Genomic DNA, 14,429 nt, shown 5'->3' with positions numbered 1-14,429 from the left:
GCGTAGCATTAATGGTCCCAGTAGTCTCATAAGATGAAAAATAAGCATTTATGTTCACAGTCATGGCTACTCATGGGCTTGACTCAATAGCCTGGTTACATTTCTTTGACATTGGGATACTTGACTTAAAAACCTTGAGAAATGCTGATCTATGAGACTTTTATTGTTTTAGAGATGATTGGTTCCATTTCTTAAGAGTCCCTTTAAAAGCGATATCTCATTAGTAGTCATTTTTTAATTTGCTAAAGGGTTAGATTTAACTGCAATGGCTACTGAGGACTCCAAAGACTAGAAGGATGACCTTTAAATAGTGATGCTTTTAATTATTCTTCATTAAAGGCTGACGACTTCTTTGTTACTACTTCCAGGCTATGTGAAAGCTTCAGATGCCATCCCATATGGGGAAAAAGAGAGATATGGGAAGGATGAATAAGTACAGTTGCCATATTTTTGTTTTATGAGACATTTTTTTTTCCTTCCAAAGTGGGAGGAAAAAGTTAGCGCTTCTTATAATGAGCTTAAATTAACTGACCCCCCCTTCCTATGAGTCTTTCTCTGCACCAGCAGAATGTGCATCTTAAGTACAGTGCATGCAAAAGATACCTTGTTTTCCTTATGAAACTCATTTGGCCGTTGGTGGGCAGTCTTGTTTTCGGCTGTTAAGCCCCTTGTGAGGTTGCCAGGTGGGGCAATCCAAAGGAGTACAGTGAGATAGAAGGTAACCCCCTTCCCCAACATCATCTCAAGATCTCAGTCAGCTTTTAGCACTAGAAATCAGCAGAGAGAGGAGGCTTAATGGCCGAAAATGACACAAGTCCACCAGTGATCAAAAACAGTTTTTAAAGGAAAATTATATATTTTATGCATGTACGGTACTTCACATGAACTAACCGATGATGCCAAGAACAATGAATAGCAAAGGGAGGGGGAGCAGTATCTGTGCAAGCCCTTTTTACCCTGATTGTTGCCCCTGTTACTGATTGTCACCTATGTTAGTGTACCTGATCATCATGTTAGTGTACCTGATTGTCATCCCTGTTACTGTATGTGAAATAAAAAAAAATTGCTGATAAACGTCTAATATTCTCTATAACATCCTTAAATATAAAAGGACCTTTATGCCTACTTTTTCCCTTTTTGGTTCAAAATATGTTTTTCCTCTTCTAAAACCTAGTTGCTTATAAAGCCAAAAATACGGCAGATAACAGCATATGACTAGGGAGGTCATAAAGGGGACTCTCCACCACCATTACTTACTTCTCCCTTATTAACAGCATTTACCTGTTACAATCTAATTGTTAGCACCCGATTCCCCAATACAGCATGTATGCTGTATACATGCATGTAAACATGTATGCTGGAAGATGCTACGAATTGTATCCCGATGCTACATACAGTTGCAGAATCCAAACTTTGAGGTACATGTAGGCTATATTCAAACACTGTGGTCTAGTTGCAGTTCTTCCAACTATGTGAACTCCTGTACTCATTCTTTATAATGTCATTGCTGATGCTTAATAATTTTGCAGGTAAACATGTAGAGGTATGACCTTTAACTATTACTTGACAGATCTGCTGTGATGTGAATATTCACCTTTACCATTTTACAGTTTGCAAGTACAGTAGAGTTAATCTGTGTAAAAGTTGAATTACATTGTACGGTTAATACATTGCAGTACCGACCAATAGTTACAGGACTAAGGAGACATTCACAATCCTTTACGCTTTGCGGGCTAAAATCTTCCAACACAGGTGGCCATTTTACTGAACATAGGAGGTACTCTTTAACCTATTTCTAAACTCTTCTTATCCTGAGATGTCTGAAGCAAGATCATCAGCTTTTTACAGCAACATGGTTTTGGTGACATTCTGCCATGAGATGTATAAGACGCGTTTGTCTACAAGTGTTAGAGCCTTTTGAGCGCTGTGATCAGATGTTATGATACTGTATTGAATTGGTTTAATGAGATATTGTCATTTCTAACTAAACTAAAGGATAGAACAGACACATCTGTAGACAACCAGAAGTTTACATAAAAACTGGAGGTACCGTAGCTCCATCTTCATGATGTGAACGTATGTTGTAATTATCAACAGATAAGACTCCATTTTAACAAGAAAGTTACAGGAAAGGTCTTACAGGAAAGGTCTATACTTGACGTCATATGCCCATTGTGCATGTAATATGAAAAGTGTGTTTGTAAAGAGTAGAAGTGGGAACAAGTGATCAGAAGCAGTCATCTATGATAAAGTCTAAATTGAACATTCTAGGTTCGTTTGTATTCATGGCGTGGATGATTTATGCAAAGCGTGGATTGAAGGTTGGTGTCTATTGTGCATAGAGGATCAGCTGTTTGCCTTTGAAAATCTAGCAAGGTACCTTTGAAGTCATGCGATGTTTGCATGTCATCAGGTAATGACAGGTTCCCTTATTTCTGGCTTGTGGCTAAAGTGACACATAAGACATATCTGTGTCATGGCCAATAAGAAATGGTGGCAGTGCATGTCCACTTCACTAGTTCATTCCCCCATCCCGCTTCTCCTGTACAGTCACAACTGTTTTAAAACACTTATGCTATGAGATTGGAATGGAGACTTGGCATATCTGAGAGAATAATCTAATTACTATGAAGTCAGTTCAGCAGCTCCTTTTGTGTCCCATGATTAAATAAGTGGGAAAATGGCTTGAAAATTAGGTGCTAGAACGACCCAATTACATTCTGTAGCTTTTTGTATTCAATTTCATAAACAATTTTGCTCTTCGCTGGTTAATCAGTAAATGCCTTTTTCCCCGTTTGAAAAGCACTTTTGAAATTATAATGCAATTAAATTGTGTGTGGATGTTCTGGCACAGCAAGTGTGAAAGCTGAGGGGTTGGCAGACCGCCATGTTGTACCTTGACAGTAATGAGTTCCTGAGCTGCCAGCTTGCAAGTGTCATTCATAATATTGTCCATGCTGGGTTACTATAAAGTTCAGATGCATTAACCTATCCTATGCTAAAATCACACATAGAAGCCATTCGTTTTTGCTTGTTACCTCAACCTTTCATTTTCTTGTTTGGAGAAAAAAAAAAGAGCAGGCACAAAACTTGCCCGCTTGTACATGTGTAATGTTATATTGGCATGCATGGAAGTACACAAAGTTTTTTCATTATTGGGCAGCCAGAGGGTACAATATGTTCATTAGACATGCAATACATTCAGAAGGTCTACAAAACCTTTCAGTTCTTCCACATCTGTTTTACTGTAGCCATCATTCCGCACCCAATCATGATAACGTGAAAACACTATCCAGAAATCTCTGCTAATTTTTAAAAAAAGGAAAATTAAAATTTTGCATTGACAGAAGTAGTCATATAATTTACTCAGTACCTAGTGGAAGCACATTTAGCAGTGGTTACAGCTTCCAGACTTGGGTATGATTCCACAAGATTTGGACAGCTAAATTTGTGGATTTTGTCCAATGGGTACAGTCATTGGGGAACAGCCATTTTTTGGTCTCTCCAGGGATGTTTAAGTTTACAGAGTTGTCCATAAGCCACTCCCGCGTTGTCTTGGCTATGTGATTAGGTCATTGTCTTGTTGGAAAGTGTATCTTCAGCTCAATCTTCCACAGCAGGCTGGATTGGGTTTTTATTAAGAATATGTCTGCACTTTACTCCCAGTTCTTAAAAAAGCGTCCCACAGCCCATTCTGCCACTACCATGCTTCTCTGTAGGGATGGTATTGGGCAGGTGATGAAACCAAAAAGTTCAATTATGGTTTCGTCAGACCAGAAAATCTTGCTCCTGAGAGTCCTCTCAGTGCTTTTGTTTGCAAACTCCAGGAGGGTTTTCATTTGTCTTTTACTTCTTTCTGGCCATATTGCCACAAAACCCAGATTGGTGCATCTAAACAGTTTCCCCCTCTTACCAAGGCCCTTCTCCCAGAAACTTAGTTTAGTTAATGCTGGAGGCTCTTATCACGGATTTATAGCTTTAAATCTATGATTGTAACATTCCGACCAAAGCCAGACCATAAAATATTACCTGAACAGCTAAATGTGTGTGATCACTTGCTGTATTCACACACTTATGGAGCTTTAATGTCTATAAGCAATGCTCATAGATAGTGTTGAGCGGACCTGCCAAAATGTTTAGGTTTGGCAATGTAATTCAAACCTGAATGGTCGGCATTTGAATACGGTAGCTGCAGAAGTTGGACGCTGCCGTAGAGAGTCCTGGAAAACATAGATGATATCCAACTTCTGGAGTCACGGAGAATCAAATGCCGATAGAGATGAGCAAACCTCGAGCATGCTCGAGTCGATCCGAACCCAAACTTTCGGCATTTGATTAGCGGTGGCTGCTGAAGTTGGAAAAAGCCCTAAGGCTATGTGGAAAACTTGGATATAGTCATTGGCTGTATCTATGTTTTCCAGACAACCTTAGAGCTTTATCCAAGTTCATTGGCCCCCGCTAATCAAATGCCTGAAAATCGGGTTCGGATGGACTCGAACCCGAACCCGGTTCGCTCATCTCTAAATGCTGAGCATTTAGGTTCATATAATGTCGCCAAAACCAAGGATTTTGACAGGTCCGCTCAACACTACTCATGGGATTTAATCCAACGAGGGAAACTCAGTTCATGTTCCAGTATTGATCATTCTAATCTGTCCTCTTCCTGATCACACAACAACATTCAGTCATGCTGTTAGAGAGATGCTGCTAGGACTAGCCTGGCAAAAAACACTGCATTGCTGTCCACTGGTGCCCGTGTGGCAGTGATGAAAAGCTTTGCATACCTTGTGCCAGGTAGCCCCTTTTTGAATAAGATTCTTCTGAAATCCTTTTTATCATCAGGTATGTAATGGAATGGTGGTTAGCCCCTTCCAATCTCTGCTGTATTTATGCCAGGAAAACCTGAACTTGGATCTTACCAAGGGAAGTAACATCAAAGAGCGCAGAAGACAGCAACGCTTCAATAGCTTAGCAATATATCTAAAGAGGAAATTAACCCCCTGTAGCTGAAAGTGCATCTGTACACATACAAACTGTTAGGACAAGTTGCACTCTTTCATGTGTACTGAAACCTGCTTCCTTCTGACAATCTCTTGTTTTCGTCAAACCTGCTAAATCAGAGCTCCTTCCAGAGTGCCGGATTTCATGCTTTCCAGCCAGACTTGGTGATCCTGCTTCCTGGTTTATATGGATCAGAACACTCAGTTTAGGACAGGATAAAGGAAGAAGGTGTTTACATAATATACCGCATTTATTGCACTCAGACGTCCTAGGTGTGATGAATCTATTGTCAGCAGTGGCCTCTCCTGGACTAGAAAAAGCTTCCCCCCCAGTGCTCCCAGTTATCACTTTCAAGAAAGTTTTGTTGGTTTAGAGATCTAACATTAAGGCCCTATTACACAAAATGATTATAGGCCGTATCTGGTGGATTATCGGCCATTAGGGCTGATAATTGGTTTGTGTTATAGAAGGCGAGAGCTAGGATAAGGGTATGTTGACACTGACTAAATCAGGCGGAATTTTGCGGTGGAATCCCGCCTGTCTCAGTGTCTCTTAGTGCTCGCTCTCCCTTAGACAGGCTATACGACACTGAGACATGCGGAATTCCGCCTGATTTACTCAGTGTCAACATACCCTTATAGGGCAGAATATAATGCTGGTGTTTTACCAATATTATTGGTTGTTCAGCTAAAAGTCTTTCCACTGCAGATGTAAAAGTGTTCATTTATTAGTGTTTAGAACAATTGGTACTGTTTCTTTGTTAATTTAACATAAATGCAGTAATTGCCATAAGGCTATTCTAATACGCCACCTTGCAAAAATGGTAATAATGGGCCACTAGCTAATATAGTTATGACTTTTGATTAGTACAGGCGATTTTTAAGAAATTTTGTAATTAGGTTTATTAGGCAAATATGCCATTATCTGCATTCAAAAAGACTTTCCCCAGGTCCTCCCCCCCCCTCCTCTCTCTCACTCACTGCTCATTATCAGGAAATCTCAACTCTTTTACATCAGTCGAGCCCTGTGTAATCTATGAAGAGGGGAGGAGGAAGATTAGTTGGCAGCAGAGACCAGAGAACAAAGGATTACACAGTGGGAGCTGTGTGAAAGCCGCTATTAGCCGTCAGAGAGGTCAGTGCTGACTTCAGAGGAGATAGCTTGTTGATGTAGCTGTAAATTAACTCTTTGTTGTCCTGTTTGATGCCTCATCTCCCTCCACCCCTCCCCTCTCCATAGAAAACAATGGAGACGGGGAAGAGCTTCAAGCTGCTTTTTCATGATAAAAATGCATTTTTCGGCCAATAAACCCAATTACAAAGTTTCTTAAAATCGCCTGCAAAATTTAAACAACAGTGACACTTTAATTTCTGGTTTCTGTTATTTCTAAATGTTGTCAATGACAACTTGTCATTGATGAACAAATCTATGCCTTACATACAACAGATAGATTAAAAAGGGAGAGCCCTATATTAAATCTCATGCACGTGGGCTCTAAAACGGATAGGCAGTGTGGCAGGCTTCAGTAACTGATAGGGAAAGAGACAAATGGTAATAGTGGGAAAACAATTTGGGCACTCACCACTCAGGACGGGCATGCCTTTTCACCTTCCCTCCCTGGCCTTATGGAAGTTTTGAAATCCAATCACCGACACTACAAGTCCCAGCATACAGCTATTGGCTTCCCAGTAACATTGCTCTTAGCCTTGCGGTGTAAGCGGTGCTCAGCTGTCAGTAAGTCCATATATTCCACGATAAAGAAAAATCTTCAGTAGCACTCACCATAAAATAAACCTTTATTGAAGTGCAAACACGCTTTGCAGGAACAAAGAGGACGCTCCCTCCCTGCAAAGCATGTTTGTACTTTAATAAAGGTGTATTTATGGTGAGTACCGCTGAAGACTTTTCTTTATCGTGGAACTAATTGAACTTTACTGAATCAACCGGAATATATTGTAACTGAGTGGTGAGTGTCTGAACTTTTTTCTCACTATTACCATATCTATGCCTTAACCTCAGTTCACACCTGCGTCTTATAAACTGGTTTTCTGTTTCATCATTGGATCAGAGAACGTAATGGATATGCTGCAGAACAGACCCCATTGGTGCCTGGTAGACTCAACTGACATACAATGGCCTCTGTCAGGTTTTGTTATTGCTCCGTTATTCCTTTACACCAAATATGATGGCGTCTGTTACGGAGGCTCTCAACAGAGTTTTCAGTGTAGACGTAAACAGAACCTAATCATGTATGCAGTCGTTTTTTTCTCCTCCATTATATACCAGTGCCAAATACCTTGGGCCTGTGTAACCAAAGTACATCAAGAGCTTATAAATGTTAGAAAAAAATAGCTTGTGGAACTTCAACTTATTCTCATAACATATGGATTATGGATACTGAGTGCACAATATGAAAAACCATACCCTTTGGGTGTTGGAGAATAAATATAAAATTAATGCTATTGGCTGTTGGGTATCCCAAAAAAATATACATTTATTAAAACATCATAGAAATAAAAGGGGATATAAATAAAAACAAAGAGTTCATCCACTTTAAAATTCATCCACCTGAAAATCTTGCATGGTCAATAAATTTATGTATAAATATCCAATAAAAGCCATATAGCTTTTATTGAATATTTATGTGTACATTTATTGACCTTATGCAAGATTTTCAAGTGGGTGAATTTTCAAATGGATGAACATAGGATGCCTGAGAAGCTAATAGCTTACAAAGGTTGCTCTTTTCTTAACTTTCTGTTCAGGTTATATTCTCTTGAAAGCCATATCCCTACAAATAACAATCGGTTTGGTGACTTTTATGACTTTTATTAAAGCGACTGTGTATCCACCAACCCTCTCCCCACCAAACCATTAGTACTATCTGTTTAATGAGAGTAAATCCTTATCGATTGTGTCTTTTAAAATGCGCCTGGTGCCTTGGTTAGAGCAAAAAAAATGTTTGTTTTTTTTTATCTGTAGCAGGCTAGTCAAACTGGTGTGCTCTAGAATATCTGTGTCCCAGGTCTGTGATGCCTCTCCTTACTTCCTCCTCAATGTTAGGAACACCCCCCAGGCAGGATTTCTCCTATTTATCACTTGTCTAAACTGCACCTGTGCTAGACAGGTAAGCATAGGATTTTTATTATTTTTTATATGACCACAGCCTAGGTAGGATACATTCGTCAGACATCTCCTTTATAAGCTACCTCTCACATGGCAGGTGGACGGTCCTTTTCTGACACGAGCCATGGTACGGAACTCCTGGAAGCTTTAAAGGGGTTATCCAGCACTACAAAAACATGGCCACTTTTGCCCCTCTCTTGTCTCCAGTTCAGGTGTGGTTTGCAATTAAGCTTCTTTTACTTAAATGGAATCGAGTTTCAAACCCCACCCAAACTGGAGACAAGAGTGGTGCAAAAGTGGCCATGTTTTTGTAGCACTGGATTACCCTTTTAAAGACTGCATTGTTAGTGTGTTACAATGCAGTTTGTGGCACTTCCAGGAGTTCCATAACACAGCTCATGTCAAAAGAGGTCTTTGGTTTTTTTTGTTTTTTTTTGGAGGATCCTGCCCCGGTTGCCCCCAAAAAAGGGAATGTGTCATCAATAATTGACCTGTTGTTTAAATCAGGTTTTTTTAAATCATATTTTTTTAAGAATTTTGTTTTTGTTTGTTTCTTCTAATTTTCCTTTTTTAATTAGAATTTAATATGATCCTTAAATCTTGCAGTATTCATTCCCACCACTAAGCTTAAAACTAAGCTGAGACCTGTTCTATTTGGAGGAGGCCGCTGTAAAATGATCTATATAGCAGTATAGCAATGCGTGACATAACAGACCTAGACATCATTTACAGTCATGCTAATGAGGCAGATCCTGACCATTGTTGTCTATGTCCATGGGGCTTGCTGTAAAGCATATTGCTAAATGCTAGAGATAAGCGAAGCAGACTTTGTACAAAGCAAAAAGATTGGCTTTTGAATCCTGCTGCCTGTCGGCTTTGTGGAGATGGTGGAAACAGCCTGAAGACTGCCTGGAAAACAGGGATAAAGCCATAACAGCTGTATCCATGTTTTCCAAGTAGTCCTTGGGCTGTCTCACGACCAGCGGGATTCAAAAGCCAATAATTAGTAAGCATGGCTGTCCCCATAATATATACATGTAATAAATATATATAAATTAAGATAGATAGATATAGACATTACACAATTCGAGTATAAATGCAAAATCACACAGATATGCATAAAGTAATGGATGTTTTTGTCAGTGATCCATAAGCGCCCCTTTGTCACCATATGCTATGTACTGTAATAGATTGCATTGTACATGTAAGTGTACTGTATAAAGATACCGGTAGAAAACTATACAGCAAGGCCCAGCTTTTAAATGATGTAGTGGCTTACTTTGTCATTGCTTCAAGGGGAGAACTGTGAAGATTTGTCATAGTAGATCTGTTCAGCCTCCCCTCTATGTGGTCTTAGTTGTCCATGCTGGATGTCACCCATAGTGCATTGGAACAGCAGCATTTTCTTTGAGCATGTGTCTGTGGAACATATCTATCACATATATCGGAGTGATACAATTTCCAGACCTTGCAGCCAGTATTATTTTAATCTTCTGCTCCCGGTGTGGCCTGCGATGCATTATGGAATGCTGTGTTACCGGCATCTTAAGCAGCCAAAGGGCTAATTGAAGGTCTCTCTATCTCTTTCTAAACACACATCTGTCAAGATAACAGGGAAAGCAAAACACTTTTTGTTCTCTTCTGAATGACTCTGTAAAGTGCCACCTATTGTGCCCTTGAGATCCGAGTTGTTTCTCTTGTGCAGAGATACATTTAAACAAAAGAGCTGACTTTAGATAATTGTTCCTTTTGGTTTAAGTGGCATATATATGAGAGTGTATTTTCAACGTGTTTGCTGTGGAAATTGTGCAGAAGTTTATTGTGTTAAAATATATATATATATATATATATATATATATGTATGTATGTATGTGTATATATATATATATATATATATATATATATATATATATATAAATAATGTGGAGATATATCTCTGATTTGCTAAACTAAAGCCAAGTTATTATTGCCCTAAGTTTATGTATCGGCCCTTATGGTAAAACCAGTGTGCATACCTGGATAACAGTAAAAAAGAGTGTAACAGAGAGACTTCTCTTCACCTATGTGATGTGGGGGCAACCTTAAAGGGGTACTCCAGCGGGGGGGGGGCACTTTTGTGCTGGGACCAGGGAGGAGGTGGCCGAGGGAAAAGATGTCCACTCATCTCCCCGGTTCCAGCGGCGGGTCCCGCATCGCGGCGCTCCGGTTCCCGGCCGCTTCCGGTTGTCTGACGCGGGCCCGAGACGTGACGTCTCAGGTCCACTCAGCCACTCAGTGAAGGAGGCGGGATCCGTTTCAAGTCCGTTTCACTGAGTGGCTGAGCGGACCTGAGACGCCACGTCAAACACCCGGAAGCAGCAGGGCACCGAAGCGCCGCAATGCGGGACCCGCCGCTAGAATCGGGGAGGTGAGTGGACGTCTTTTCCCTCGGCCACCTCCTCCCCGCTCCCAGCACAAAAATGCCCCCCCCCCCCCCCCCGCTGGAGTACCCCTTTAAGGGGCAAACATTGTTCCACAGCTCATTCTTCCGCATTGCCCTCAGTTAGGCTACAAGTTTAGTGCAGTGCGTATTCCGGTCAGTCTACGTAGCCATGAACACCAGTGTTTCTTCCGCTTTTCATATACAGTGGTCCCTCGTCATACGATATTAATTGGTTACAGAATGACCATTGTATGTTGAAAATACTGTATGTTGAGACCCAAATTCTATGGAAAACTGGCCCAGGTAAAGAGCAGCACAGGACATGTAGTATCACAACCAGCCAAGTAGTGCAGGCACCTCACTAATACTGGGGTTTTACCAGTAAAATGGCCAGTTTCATTGGTTGATCATCTAGTTATACACTCACCGGCCACTTTATTAGGTACACCTGTCCAACTGCACGTTACCACTTAATTTCTAATCAGCCAATCACATGGCGGCAACTCAGTGCATTTAGGCATGTAGACATGGTCAAGACAATCTCCTGCAGTTCAAACCGAGCATCAGTATGGGGAAGAAAGGTGATTTGAGTGCCTTTGAACGTGGCATGGTTGTTGGTGCCAGAAGGGCTGGTCTGAGTATTTCAGAAACTGCTGATCTACTGGGATTTTCACGCACAACCATCTCTAGGGTTTACAGAGAATGGTCCGAAAAAGAAAAAACATCCAGTGAGCCGCAGTTCTGTGGGCGGAAATGCCTTGTTGATGCCAGAGGTCAGAGGAGAATGGGCAGACTGGTTCGAGCTGATAGAAAGGCAACAGTGACTCAAATAGCCAACCGTTACAACCAAGGTAGGCAGAAGAGCATCTCTGAACGCACAGTACTTCGAACTTTGAGGCAGATGGGCTACAGAAGCAGAAGACCACCAGTTACTAGCATGGTGTACCTAATAAAGTGGCCGGTGAGTGTATGTGCCCCAGATCCTGACTGTCTGTAGCATTGTATGTTATATGTTGTGTCCTGTCTAAAGTTACGAGGGTCCAGAAAGGAACATTGTATGTTGAAAATATTGTATCTTGAGGCCATTGTAAGTTGAGGGATCACTGTATAGGCTACAACTATGTTTTTACAATCTTGTATAATCTTTTTTAAGTTGATGCCTGGCTTAGTACACATACTTCAAGGTTCTGGTTATTACATAGCAATGGATATTGATCATTTTGGCAACCCTTAAAAGCATGTTTTGTCATGAAATACATTTTACCACCAAACATGATTCTCACCACCAAAAGCAGATATATCAAAGTTACAATGTGTCTCCTTTCCTCCTAACAGCATCTAACTGTGTCAGCAGTTTGGAAAGTGAATTAGTTGACAGATTCCCTTTAGAGACAAAAAGGACCATAGGAAGCTGTGTCTGGTGATCCACCTGCAGGTTTTTTTTTTTTGTTTGTTTTTTTTTTTTTTTTGGGGGGGGGGGGGGGGGATTCTGCCTCAGTGACAGAGCAATAGAAAATACTATTCAGGTTTAAACCCATCATGAGAATTTTTAAGTAATACATTATCGCCAGCAAAATTCTAAAAATTATTTCCTACAAATCTCCAAAATTTTTGGACATTTGGACAATTGGGACAGCTGTGACCCTCATAGGACAGATGGGTGAGTGGTATTACGGTTTATGATTACTTATGTGTGTCTTGAGCCATACGATTGCTGGAATAGCAGGTTTACTCTGAGGGAGGACACACCAGTGGGGTTTACTACCTTTTATTTTTGATCACCCATCTATCCTATGTTGTTGTCTATTTTATATGTATGGTACCTGGTTGTTTTTTAAATACTTTTTAATGATATTTTATATGAAATCTCTATCATGTTATTATTATAATTGTGATAAATAAATTTTGCAGTGATTCAGAATCTATGCCCATGGTTGTTTTTGTATTCATCTTTATGGTGGGTTTTTCTGGTATTCGAGTGGAGTGACACCCATAGCTGTAACTAATTAGTAAGCTATACTGTGAATTGGGGTGATTGAGTCCCTCTGCCGTGAACCTTTGTGTATATAAATCTCCAAAATTTAGCAGGATTGGCAGATCATCTGAGCCACTAAGATTTCAGTCTGCTCCGTTGTTTGGGAAAGTGGACAAAGAATCCATATGTAGGCCACGTTCAGACGCCGGGTGAACATCACTTCATGTCAATTGGAATACGGGCGATTTTGAGTGCCTACGTTCCAATTAACCATAGCACACAATGTAAAGTACGGCCATTGTGTGTACGGGCTATTTTGTGCGGCTGCTGTCTACTATAAAGCGGCCACACAAAATAAACATATGAGTTTTCTGTGTGGCCGCAGGATATACAGAGTGTATGTACTGTGGCCGTTGTTCCATAGAAGACCATGTTATTTCACACTATGAATAAATAGCGGCCGGTGTTGCAATTTATTGAAAATATACAGAGTGTGAACATGACCGTAGCTTGGATTTACCTGTTGGTTTATTGATTTTCAAAGTTTTCTCAATGTTTGCAAAAACTTGTAGTTTTCTTGGTGGCTTAATTTGAGTTTATAACAAAAATCTAAATCTTCCATAAAGAAGGTTTATGTAGGTGATGGTGTGGGTATGTCATGGTTACTTATCTATCCATATATTCATACAACTTTCTGTTGGGAAATAACATGAGTAGTTTCTTAGGGAAAATGTGAAACAAAGTATCTGGTAATATCATTCTTAGCTTAGTTGATATGGGAGCTTTTGTTGGTTTGGTAATGGAATTAATTTAGTGGGATTGCTTGCTTTAATTCTGTAGCTACAATGTACAGCAGGCTCTGATGGTGTAAAAGAGGTCAAATATGTGTTTAGAAGCTTAGCTGCGTGCTTTGCTTAGCAAAACAAATCCTACGCTATCAGCATGTCTCACTTCCTTAGGCACATTCTAATGAACAGGACATGTACATTTGTAGCTGTCTCCTTTGTTGGGCTTACTGCCTTTAGTAAGTAAGCTGCTTTAGTCTGTCGAGGGGAGTAAATGATTGCTCTTTTTTTCCTATGATCATTGGGTAGTGGAATTGTCAGCTGTCTCCTATTGCTAGACAACCATTTACACTGGAAAATCATATAACGTCTCTGTCTTTTTAATCCAGTTCCTTAAAGGCATTTTGTGGCATTAGAAAATGTCTATTATGATGCTGCCCTGTTGGAAAACATAAACTAATAATCTAATGCCTACCTCTCTTCTGGGGTCCTCCTGCTGTGACTCTGGTGTCCCCCATTGACTGAAACACCTGTAAGAAAAACTCTTCTCAGCAATGACAGCCTGGTCACTGGAGAAGCGCGGGGATGTAAGTATAAGATGTTTAATTTTTTCCAAAAGGGCAGCATTATATAAAACATTTTCTAATGGCGGATAACTCTTCTAACCCCTTAAAGACGGATGCCGTACATTTACACTATCTCGTCGTTAGGGGAGTTTAGAGCAGGGCCGTGATCCCGGGTGCTATCTGCAGCCCGGCACTGCAGCTATTAGCGGGCACAGCCGATCGCCGGTCCCGCTAATTCAGACTTTTAAATGCAGCTGTCAAACATAACAGCTGCATTTAAAAGTCTTCTATGGCCGTTTCCCTGGTGTCTAGTGGGGGGAACCCCCCGCGCACGATGAGATTGGCTGGCCCAGGCCTCAGCGTTGGAATGATGCTGATCCCGGCTCCGTATTCTATTATTCTGGTCTGCAGAAGACCAGACCAATAGAGCACCGATCTCATTGATCGGTGCTGTATAAAGCATACTACACTGATCCCTAGAGGGGATCAGTGAAGTTATATTCTAATTGCTGTATAAGTTTAAAAAAAAAAGTTTTTATTAATAAAAAAAAAAA

The 14,429-nt window shown here is 40.5% G+C and overlaps 1 protein-coding gene across 7 annotated transcripts in view; it reads left to right on the top strand.

Annotated features, from left to right (window-relative positions):
• The window catches only part of MSI2 (musashi RNA binding protein 2), a 518,653-nt gene that overhangs the window by 317,681 nt on the left and 186,543 nt on the right, over positions 1-14,429 (top strand). The gene's annotated exons all lie outside the window — the stretch shown is intronic.

The sequence above is a fragment of the Dendropsophus ebraccatus genome, chromosome 5 (genome assembly GCF_027789765.1).
Source record: "Dendropsophus ebraccatus isolate aDenEbr1 chromosome 5, aDenEbr1.pat, whole genome shotgun sequence".
In the NCBI taxonomy this organism is placed as follows: Eukaryota; Metazoa; Chordata; class Amphibia; order Anura; family Hylidae; genus Dendropsophus; species Dendropsophus ebraccatus.
Note: the sequence above shows the minus strand (reverse complement) of the source record. Positions and strands in the feature narration are given on the sequence as shown.